Here is an 11,484-nt window from a genome sequence, read left to right as displayed (position 1 = left end):
GTTTAATAGCTAAACTGTTAAACTGTTGTCCTAGTTACCTTTCCCCACACAGCAAACAAGTAGGGTGACCGCACACATTTAGTTTTACCCATCACAGTTTTTTTTTTTTTTTTTGGTGAGGCAATTGGGGTTAAGTGACTTGCCTAGGGTCACACAGCTAGTAAGTGTTAAGTGTCTGAGGCTGGATTTGAACTCAGGTACTCCTGAATCCAGGGCCGGTGCTTTATCCACTGTGCCACCTAGCTGCCCCACCCATCACAGTTTTAAGGAATGTTTTTTTACTAATTGTTCTCACTATTCCTTCTCAATAACTGCCTTTGCTGACAATAATTATCCTTCTGTCTGATTGCTAATTGGGAGCACAGTGGTAGGAGCTCAAGAGAAACAGTGCTAGAAACCCTTCAGCTTTGTCCCTGAGAGAGAATAATCATCACCTGTCTTCTGGGCACCCAAATCAGGAGTGAGAGGGGGAGTTAGGTGAGGTGCTACACTATCAGGCAGGTATCCCAAAGAGGTCAAGGACAGAAAGAAAAGAGTCATGAGTACATGAATGTTTATGGCAGTGGTTGCTGTTGTAAGCAAAGAATTGGAAACAAACCAGGTATCCATCCAATGGGCCATGGATTAATAAATTGTAATATACAAAGATTGTGAAATTTTATTGTCTCATGAGAAAAGTTAATTTGATGGATTCAGAAAATGTAGAGGGAATTATATCAACTGATGCAGAGTGAAGAGAGCAGGACAAGGAGACCAATTCATAGAGTGGCCACAAGAATAACAGAAATGAAGACATCCAGAAAGCCTCAGAATTTAGGCCATTGAGGTGTTAATCATGACTTCAAAAGATGGTGGATGAAATGTACCTCCCACCCCTTGACCAGAGGGGCAGTGGGCATAAACCTAGGGAAATGGACTTCAGCTTCCCAAGATCAGAGGATAGAAAGGCACCACAGGGCAGAGGGAAGATAAGAGACAGGGGCTCATCAAAAATTTATCATTAATGACACTGCAAAACATGGTCCCAAAGCTCCTATAACAAAGGCCCTGTCCTACCAGGACATCCCATCAAAACTTTCTAGATAGATGGAGCAGGGAGCTGTGGCCTTTCCCTGACATACATACTTTAAGAGTCCAATAGCTGAGCCCAGGCTCTGTTTCAGGCAGAGGAAGGTAGAGCACTACAGTTGGGGCTAGAAGACTTACATTTGAATCCCAGATTTTCTGTTTACTCCCTGTGTGACCACTGTCTCTACTGTCTTTGACCCTTTTTCTTCCACTATCAAATGAGGTTGTAGAACCAGATCATCTCTGTTGTGGCTGTGACTCCGTTGTATGCAAACGTTCATGACCCCCATGGTCCATAGCACAACAGGGCTTTCTGTCCTCCACTATCTCCCAACATCTTCCATGACACTATCCATCCATCTCATCCTCTATCATCCCCTTTTCCTTTTGCCTTCAATATTTCCCAACATCAGTGTCTTTCCTAATGAGTCCAGTCTTTTCATGTGGCCCAAGTATTTTAGCTTCAGCTATAATATTTAACCTAAAATAACTTCTTTAAGTATTGACTGATTTGGCCTCCTTGCTCTCCAAGGGACTCTCAAAATTCTTCTCCAGCTCCACAATTCAAAGGCATCAATTCTGTTCTGCTAAGCTTTCCTTAGAGTCCAACTCTCACAGCCTTGCATTACTACTCAAAAACAAAACAAAACTTAGCTTTGTCTACGTGGACTTTTGTCAGAAAAGTGATTACTCTGCTTTTTGGTGTGCTGTCATGTACTTGAAGTAAAGAGCCCCCTACCTCACCAATGGGTTTGAGACCTGGAGTTTACTCTCAACCTGGGAGGACGGAGAGGCAGGAAATTACAGAAGGTAGGAGAGAAAAAAGTGGAAGAGGGGAAGGGGGAGAAAATCAGAGACGAAGTCCTTACCCTGTGGGGCTCATGTGATCCTTGTTGAGATAAAAGCTCTAGCCGTGAAGAGGGAAACCACAGACCCAGCCTAGAGAAAGAGAGGGAGACCGAGCAGGAAGACCAGGGCTCCCAGACAGAGACAGCCCTGGGCCTGATCAGCAGCAGGGACAATTCAAGGGCCTATATTTGGGTTCGGTGCAGGGAATACACAGCGCATAAAGGGAAGGCAGAGATTCCTGGCAAGGAGGGAGGTGATCACACAATGCTGTAGTGGACAGCACAGATGGATGAAGCCCTGCTCAGAAGCTCCCTAGTGGAGGCAGCCCCTGAAAGCCTCTCTTGATCACAGGTGAGTCACCATATCTATGAGGGCTTGGGAAAATAGGGGAAGCTTGGGAGATTCTGGTCCTATAGCAAATTGTCTAACATTTTAAGAAGAGAGGCATGGAGTGAGAGGAGAAAAAGTTGAAACTCAAGATCATCCTGTAAAATGATCCAAGACAATGCTAAAAGACTTATGGTGGAAAACGCTCTCCACATTCAGAAACAGAACTATGGAATCCCAATGCAGACTGAAGCAGACTATTTTCACTTTTGTTGTCGCTTTTTTGTTCTTGTTCTTGTTTATTCTTTCTTGTTTTTAATGTGGAAATATGTTTAACATGATAGTAATGTATAACCTATATCAAATTGTTTGCTGGCCTCAAAAGGGAGGAAGGAAGGGGGGTAGGAGAAAAATTTGGAACTCAAAAATATCTTTACATGTAATTGAGAAAAATTAAAAATAAAATGAAAAAAAATCTTGCAAAAATGCCCAAAATTGTCTTGACATGTAATTCGGGAAAAAATTAAATACTGTTTAAAAATACACAGAGCCCCCCAGCAGATGCTGAGGCAGGCTTGGTAGCTCCCACCCAAATCCTGGAGACAACTCAGTAACCTAAGTCACCCAGCAGGGCAAGGGGATCCTTCTGACTTCTGCCTCCTTCCTCCCCTCTTAGCCTCCACCCTCAGCTGCTGAATCAGCTGACATCTGTTCAAGTTACACCCATCCATCTTGTGCCAAGCCCACACTTTGGGACAATGGGTAGCAACATCACCTTGACCATCCTGGGGTTCTCTGAGGAAGCTCTCAGATGTTTTTGGTACAGAAAGTGCTTAGGTATTCTGATAATCATAACTTGTTCGAATTAAAGAGCAGACAACAGCAAGCAGTGAGGAGAAAGAAGGATCTGGATTGAATCAGGAACATCCCAATATGTACAAAACCCAGACACTGGCATTGGGGAAGGGGATCTATCTGATATTATCTGACTTTCTCTCATATTTTTCCTTTCTTTCTTTTTTTTTTTTTTGCAGGGCAATGAGGGTTAAGTGACTTGCCCAGGGTCACATAGCTAATAAGTGTCAAGTGTCTGAGGTCAGATTTGAACTCAGGTCCTCTTTAATGCAGGGCCAGCACTTTATCCACCGCACCACCTAGCTGCCCCAAAATATATGTAAATGCACATTTTGTCATCAATTTTCTTTTCTTTTCTTTTTTTTTTTTTTTGGTGAGGCATTTAGGGTTAAGTGACTTGCCCAGGGTCACACAGCTAGTAAGTGTCAAGGGTCTGAGCCCAGATTTGAACTGAGGTACTCCTGAATCCAAGGCCAGTGCTCTTTCCACTGCACCACCTAGCTGCCCTTCTCTCATATTTTTCAAGCACAAGTACTGAAGAGAAGCCTTAAAAGATAGTGTGAGATCCCTGGGCTGGTCTATTAGTAACCCTGGAGCAAACAAGAGCCCCAGAGTCCTTTCAAGAGAAAGATGGTTGGGACATATGTGTGTGTACATATACATATGTATGTACAAAGACATATATTTTATAGATATTGATAAAAACATACATGCAGGTAAAATTAACATAAAGAGAATAGGGATAACAGTGGAACAATGATTTCATTGTTAATGGTCCTGGAGGACAAAATTCCTTCTTCCAATGCAGGCTGGCACCTTGTCTGCAATGGTTAGTCTTAGAGGGTTCCATGGGGCACTGCAGGGTAAGAAATCCAAGCTATCAAGAGTTATATTAAAAATGCTTAAAATTACTAATAATCGGGGCAGCTAGGTGGCGCTGCAGTGGATAAAGCACGGGCCCTGGATTCAGGAGGACCTGAGTTCAAATCCGGCCTCAGACACTTGACACTTACTAGCTGTGTGACCCTGGCCAAGTCACTTAACCCCCATTGCCCTGCAAAAAAGAAAATTACTAATAATCAGAAAAATGGAATTAATATAAATTTGACTTTCCAGCACAAACCTATATTATTGGCAAAAAAGAAAATTACAACTGTTGGGGGGGCTGCAGACAGGTATAGACGTTGGTGAATCTATGAACAGTACCAGAGGTTATGAAAAGCAAGTCGAAGTCATGTCCCCCTCCAAACTATTCAAATGTGCCTAAACCCTGTTAACCCAGTCCAGACTATCTGTCCTATTGGCTGAAGGTGAAGAATGAATGGGCCCAGACACCCTACGACCTTTTAACCTGAGATTTTCTACAGGTTAGAAATTTTCCTTATTCCTGACCTTATATACTGTCCCCACCTCTGATATCCTCTCCTATGTGAGACTCAATGACAGCCTGACCTTGAAAGTCCCAACAACCTAGCTCTGTCTCATCCTACTCCCATTTGGCCAAACCACACAACTTTCCCTCTTCAACCATATGATGCAATTTCCCTCCTCTAGACCTTTGTTTCAGCTGTTTCCCCATCCCCAGGATGCCCTTCCCCTCCCTTGTTAAACTTCTATCCTTCCAGTGTAGGCTCCCCTAGCAGAGTTACCCCTTCCCCTCTGTTTCAGCTGCACTGGGGCCTCTGAGCTGGGCCAAGCTACACACACAAAAACCCCAGGCCCTGGGTGTGGCAGAGCATGGCCCCTGCACACTGCAGAGATGTGCACGAAAAAACCTGAGGGATGCTGGAGTTTGCTTCTCCCAGCCCCCGTTCCAGGCACACACAGCACTGGGCTTGGCCAGCCCTGGTTGGGGGGGGGGGCGGGGTGCAGCACAAGTTTTATGTGAGAGAGAAGGTGAATAAAAGGAGATGCAGGGAGATGAAGGGGGTTCATAGGTTGGAGTATGGAGCTGGGAGGCTGACAAGAGAGATGGAGAAAAAACTAAGAAGGTAGAGACTCTCAGAGGTCAGTGAGAGGAGAAGCTCTTGGGGGTTCATTGCAACAGTACAGAAAGGGAGTCCTTTAAGGAGCCTGAGGCTACAGTACAGAGAGGGAAGTTAGATGGTAAGGGGGGTCGACAAAGTGAAAGGGGCTTGGAGCTAGAAGAAAGGAACTCAGGGCAGCTAGATGACACAGTGGATAGAGCACCGGCCCTGGAGTCAGGAGTACCTGAGTTCAAATCCGGCCTCAGACACTTAACACTTACCAGCTGTGTGACCCTGGGCAAGTCACTTAACCCCAATTGCCAAGAAGAGGAAGAGGAAGAGGAGGAACAACAACAACAACAACAAACAACAAACAACAACAACGAAACTCAGCAGTGAAAACGAAGCAGGGGAGGTGCACTGAAGGAGAAAAAGAGTGAAAGATGGAGAGGTCTGAAGGTGAGCTAATCCAAGCGGCAGCAGCGGCCAGCATACCCATAGGTGAGACGAGGCAGAAAGTTTAAAAAACTGACAGGTTGTATTTTACTTTTGTTATCCTTGCTTCTACTATTAACTCTAAGTTTATTCACCTAAATAAGCCCCGTATTTGCTTTAATTAAAAGAGGCGTTTTAATCCTTTTTTCCTTATCAGTCTGAGAGGCAGTGGGGGAAGGAACGGCCCATTTTATATTAATAGCAGTGAGATAGCCAGCTAGTCAAAAATCCACAAATTAGGCCACCAGTAAGTTAAAATATTCTTGCAATTGAATGGTGACCATGGCAGGACTTATGAACCAATTATAATTTTTCTAAACTTATGATTGTTCATATAGCCCACAGTTATAAAATTTACAGATTAGGATAAGTTAATTTTTTTTTACAGCAAGAAAACCCAACCCAAAGGATATCTCCCACGACATGCTGTCACCAATACTCCCAGTCAGTAAGGGCCTTTTGCCTCAGACCTCCCAAGGCATTTATTTTCTATCAAATGAGATAACATATAAAGTGCTTTCCAAAACTTCAATCATTCTATCAATGTTGTCATTATGAGGATGAGGCTGATGATGGTTTATTATTAAATGTCTCTAAAATACCTGTCACACTATGAACTCCAATTTCTCAAGTATTGGAGGTGAAAAGTTAAGAGGGGCACCCACAGTGGCTTGAAGGGGCCTTGGAAATCCATCCCTCCCCTTGTATTTACAAAGTTATTTTGAAAGAAAGAAATAAAAGGAAAGGAAAAAAGAAAGATCACAGTAGTATCTCGATGTATTGAACAGGCACTGGGATCTACTTTAAAAGGGGAAGTTAGATGGTGCAGTGGATAAAGCACTGGCCCTGGATTCAGGAAGACCTGAGTTCAAATCTGATCTTATACACCTGACACTTATTAGCTGTTTGACCCTGGGCAAGTCACGGTAACAGCAACATTGTGTGATCACCTGTGATAGACTTGGCTCTTCTTAGTAGTGCAATGATCCAAAACAATTTCAAAGAACTCATGATAGAAAATGAGAAAAAAGAACCATGGATTCTGAATGTGGATTGAACCATACTGTTTCTACTTTTTGGCTGTTTTTTTCTTTTTTTGAGTGTTTTTTCCTTGTGTTCTGAATCTTCTTTCACAATATGACTAATATAGAATATGTTTATTGCAATTAGACATATATAACCTATATCAGATTGCTTGCTGTCTTGGGGAGGGGGGAGGGAAGGGAGGGTGGGAGAAAAATTTAGAACTAAAAATCCTATGAAAACAAATGTTGAAAATTATCTTTATATGTAATAAAATCCTTTTATGATTAAAAATTTTTTTAAATGTAAGCTTCTTAAAGGCAGGGCTCTTGCTTTGTAGCTCCAGTACATGAGAGGGCCAGGCATTGATTAAGCACCTACCTCACTCCAGGCACTGTGCTAAGCACTTTACAAATGTGATCTCACTTGATCAGATGCTTATCATGGTGCCTGTCATATAGTCAGTGCTGAATAAAGACGGATTGATTGAACTTCATCTCACAGACTGATTCTAAGGCAAGTTGGAATAAGCAGGGAGAGCTGTCCAGGTAGAGGCACACAAGGCAGAGATGGAGTGTCATGTAATCAGAACATTCAATCATCTAGTTGGCATGGAAAATACTGCATAGGAAGGGAAATGATCACCAAAGGCTTTCAATGTTTCAATAGGATTCAGTCTTTTATCCTAAAGGCAACAGGAAGCCACTTTTTGAGCAGAGAAATGATGTGATCAGTCCTGAGCTTTAGGAATATCTGTTTGGCAGCTGTGTGGAGGATAGGATGGTGGACCAAGAGACTAGAGTCAGGAAGGCCAATTAAGAGGCCATTCCATTAATTCAGGCAAACAGTGATAGAAGCCTGAAACAGAATGGTGACTGTGGGAGTAGATAAGAGGAGATGAATACAAGACTTGCTGTAGTGGTAGTATTTGACTAGGTTTAGGAAGGGATAAGTCATGGAGTGAGGGATAAGGCAGAGGGAACACTCAAAACTGCCCCTAAAGATACAAACTTGGGTGCATGGGAGGATGCTGCTTTCCCCAATAGAAATAGAGGAGATTGTAGCATGGGCAGGTATAGGGGGAAGAAGATATCTTTGATTTTGGATGTATTGAGTCTACAGACAAGATAGATTGAGCTCAGATGATGGTGGAATTTTCCAGTGGTGGGGACCTCAGAGATGATGTTGGCCAAGTCAGACTTTGCGTTGGTCAGTTTCAAAGATCCCTGGCTCCATGGACTCTTAGGATCATAAGACCATGGAATCCAAGAATCTGAGAATCTTTGTTTTTGTTCAGTTGTTTCAATCAAGTTCTACCCTTTATGACCCCATTTGGGGTTTTCTTTTTTTTTTTCTTTTTTTTTTTTTTTAGTGAGGCAATTGGGGTTAATCGACTTGCCGAGGGTCACACAGCTAGTAAGTGTTAAGTGTCTGAGGGCGGATTTGAACTCAGGTACTCCTGAATCCAGGGCCGGTGCTCTATCCACTGCACCACCTAGCTGCCCTGGGGTTATCTTGACAAAGATCTTGATACAGTTTACCATTTTCTTCTCCAGCTCATTTTATAGATGCAGAGCTGAGGCAAACAGGGTTAAGTGACTTGCTCAGGGTCATAGAGCTAGTAAGTGTCTAAGGATGGAAAAGGAAAAGAACTATGTGTTCTAAAATGTTTATAGCAGCTCTCTTTGTGGCAAAGAACTGGAAATCACAGGGATGTCCATGAATTACAGAATGGTTGAGATGTTGTGGTATATGATTGTGATGGGATACTACTGAGCTATGAGAAATGATGAGATAAAAGATCTTAGAAAAAATGGAAACACTTGCACAAAATAATGAAGAACAAAATGAGCAGAAACACCAGAATATTTTATACGAGAGCAACATTGATTTAAGAATGACTTTAAGTAAATAAGTTATTTTTTCTATTATAAATACTCAGATTAAATATAAAGGGCATATGAAGAAATATGCTTTCAACATCCAGAGAAAGAACTGATAAATATAAGTATGTGTAGAATAATTGTGTGTGTATGTGTGTGTGTGTGTGTGTGTGTGTGTGTGTGTGTGTAATAGTGGCCATCTCTAGGGTGAGCCAGGGAAGGAAAAGGGGCAAAAAGAAACTTACATGATAATTCTGTTATACATCTGAAAGTATTAGCAAGTAGATTTGCAGTTTCATGTATATTCATCTTTTTGATTATACAATGTTATGAAAGTGGTAGTTTTATCTCATAAAGAAAAAAGAGCAAGGGGAAGGCAAACAAGATAAGGAAATATTAAGATGCTGAGGCACTTGGGTTCACAGAGCATGAACATGGGCCACAAATCCAGCCACAGGGCGACCTGGCTGCCAGCCAGCTCAGGCACACACAGCACAGCTGCCTGTCCTTTCTCTTGTCCCTACCAAATCTTCTCCTTCTCTGTCTCTTGGCTTATTTTCCCCTTGGCTTTTAGCTTTTTTCCCCAAGAGAGTTGCCTATGAACATCTCCTTAATGAAGAGAAGCAGCCAGGCTGGCACATCATCTCTCAGGACTCCTACTTTCATGAGGTTGATTCATTCTTTAGGGAACAATGTCATCCACTCTGGTGACATCTAGCATCTATGGATGAAAGAGAGAGATGTCTCTGACGTTCCAGAAGTGAAGGGAATCGGGGCAGCTAGATGGTGCAGTGGGTAGAGCACCAGCCCTGGAGTCAGGAGTACCTGAGTTCAAATCAGGCCTCAGACACTTAACACTTACTAGCTGTGTGACCCTGGGCAAGTCACTTAACCCCAATTGCCTCACTAAAAAAAAGTGAAGGGAATCCCAGGACAGTCACTTGTCCTTACCCCCTTCATCTATTTCTCTCCATCCTGGCTCAGTGTCTTGGCTCTATCAGTAACAAAAAGTCCATCCCCAGCCTGCATTTCTGCATCTCCCTTAATCCCTTTGTGAGGGCTGGGCATCATAGGACTATGGATTTGAAGGTGGAAGGGGCTTCTGGGACAAACTAATTTGGTCCCCTCTCTTAAAAGGAGAGGAAACTGAGGCATAAGGTGGTGATCCCAAGGTCATGCACAGTCACAATGAACAGCAAAATAGGGAGTAGAGAGTGTTGAGAGTCACAATCCCTAGGCAAGGCACAAATAGTCACTTAATTTTTTTTTAAGTGAGGCAATTGGGGTTAAGTGACTTGCCCAGGGTCACACAGCTAGTAAGTGTTAAGTGTCTGAGGCCAGATTTGAACTCAGGTACTCCTGACTCCAGGGTCGGTGCTCTATCCACTGCACCACCTAGCTGCCCCTGTCACTTAATTCTTAATCCTCTAAATGTGAGGGTCCATGACAGTGCCTAATGAGTGTACAGACTCATAGATACTGTTTAAATCGAATGGAGTGGAGGACTACTGGAGGCACTGAATTGTATCAGCTTGGGGCAGTCTCCTAATAAAGAAAATTGAAGAAAGTTGACCCTCATTGGAAAAATACCTCATATATTCTCCTTGAAGAGACAAAAAGGGAGTGTATGGGTAGAACCATATGTTCTAAGGTGCTCAAGAACTGTAGCTTTCTTGGAGTGCTGCCTTTACTTCATGTGTTTGGGTGCTGAGTGGTTCTTCTCTGGAAGGTGGCATTTTTCTGGACCTTAAGAAAGAACTGCTACATGGGAATGACCCTCCCAAGCAGAGTAACAGAGCTTTCTGAGCCTAAAGGGATAATTACAGCAAAGCCAAGACTTATCTTTGTAAACGCTCAAGCTTCTTGTCTTCTCCCAGGGGTATAGGCTTCTTGGCCTGAAGAAGGATCACCTCTGTCTCCCCATCCTCAGTTTCTTCATTTGTAGGTTCTTCCTCCCATTGAAGCTACCTCCAGCCCTGCCCTGTCCCAGAGGCCTTTCCCCCGACCTGGTATCTCTTTCTATAACCCACTAAGATGCTGACAGTTCTTCCCCCATCTCTCTTTGAATCTATTGCCAACCCCCTCTCCCTGTCCTCCTTGCTGCCTCTCTATTCTTTCCATCTATTCCTAAAACTTGTTCTTTTCTTTGGGGGGCTATTAAAAGTCCAGGTCTAGTTCCCCTCTCACCCCAAAATGGGGAAGTAAAGGCTGTTTCCCATCCTCTTGTCTCCAGACCCAGCCTTCTACCAACCGAGTCATGTAGCTAGGATTCTGGGGGAGGTGTGGCAGGATAAAATGTCCTCTGTCTGCTCCCACTCTAGAGGAGGCAATTCTCCTCTGAATCATTCCCTATTCCTTCTTGCCAGCCCTGCTGAAGACTCCAAGAACACTTGAGAAAATCCCAGATCACTGTGCCCAGATTTGATAGGAGAGGGGATGCTAAGGGGTCTGCATCCTAGAAGCCCAGAATAGGGATCCATGCCCATGGACGCTGCCCACCATTCTCTGTGCTCATTCTAAACAATCTTATTTGGGAGGCAAATAAGGAAGAAGGTCAGGTGGAAGTAGAAATCAAGAGTAGGTGATATTGAGTGACACATGCTCTTCTTGGAGACAAAACTACTTCTCCATGGGCAGCGGGTAGAATTTTTGCAGGGGAGAGTTTCCCTGGGAGAAGCAGGAAACCACCACAGCTGGAAGAGGAAGGAGGAGGGGGAAATGAGAGGGGAGAGAAAATCAAAAGTTAAGTCCCTGTCCCCCCCAACCTGATCCTCACAGATAGAAGAGCTTCAGCCCTGAAGACACAGACCTTAGTGCTCTAGAGAAGGAGAAGGAGAAGGAGACAGAGCAGACACAGCTCTGGGCTGCAGGCAGGGACAGTCTTAGTCTGGAGCCCAGCAGGGACACCTCCAGGGGCTGCCCTTGGGCTCTGGACAGGGAAGACACAGCTCAGGAGGGGAAGGCAGAGATTCCTGACAAGGAGAGGAGTGGTCACACACGGTGGGCAGCACAGACTG

The sequence above is a fragment of the Dromiciops gliroides genome, chromosome 3 (genome assembly GCF_019393635.1).
Source record: "Dromiciops gliroides isolate mDroGli1 chromosome 3, mDroGli1.pri, whole genome shotgun sequence".
NCBI lineage: Eukaryota > Metazoa > Chordata > Mammalia > Microbiotheria > Microbiotheriidae > Dromiciops > Dromiciops gliroides.
Note: the sequence above shows the minus strand (reverse complement) of the source record.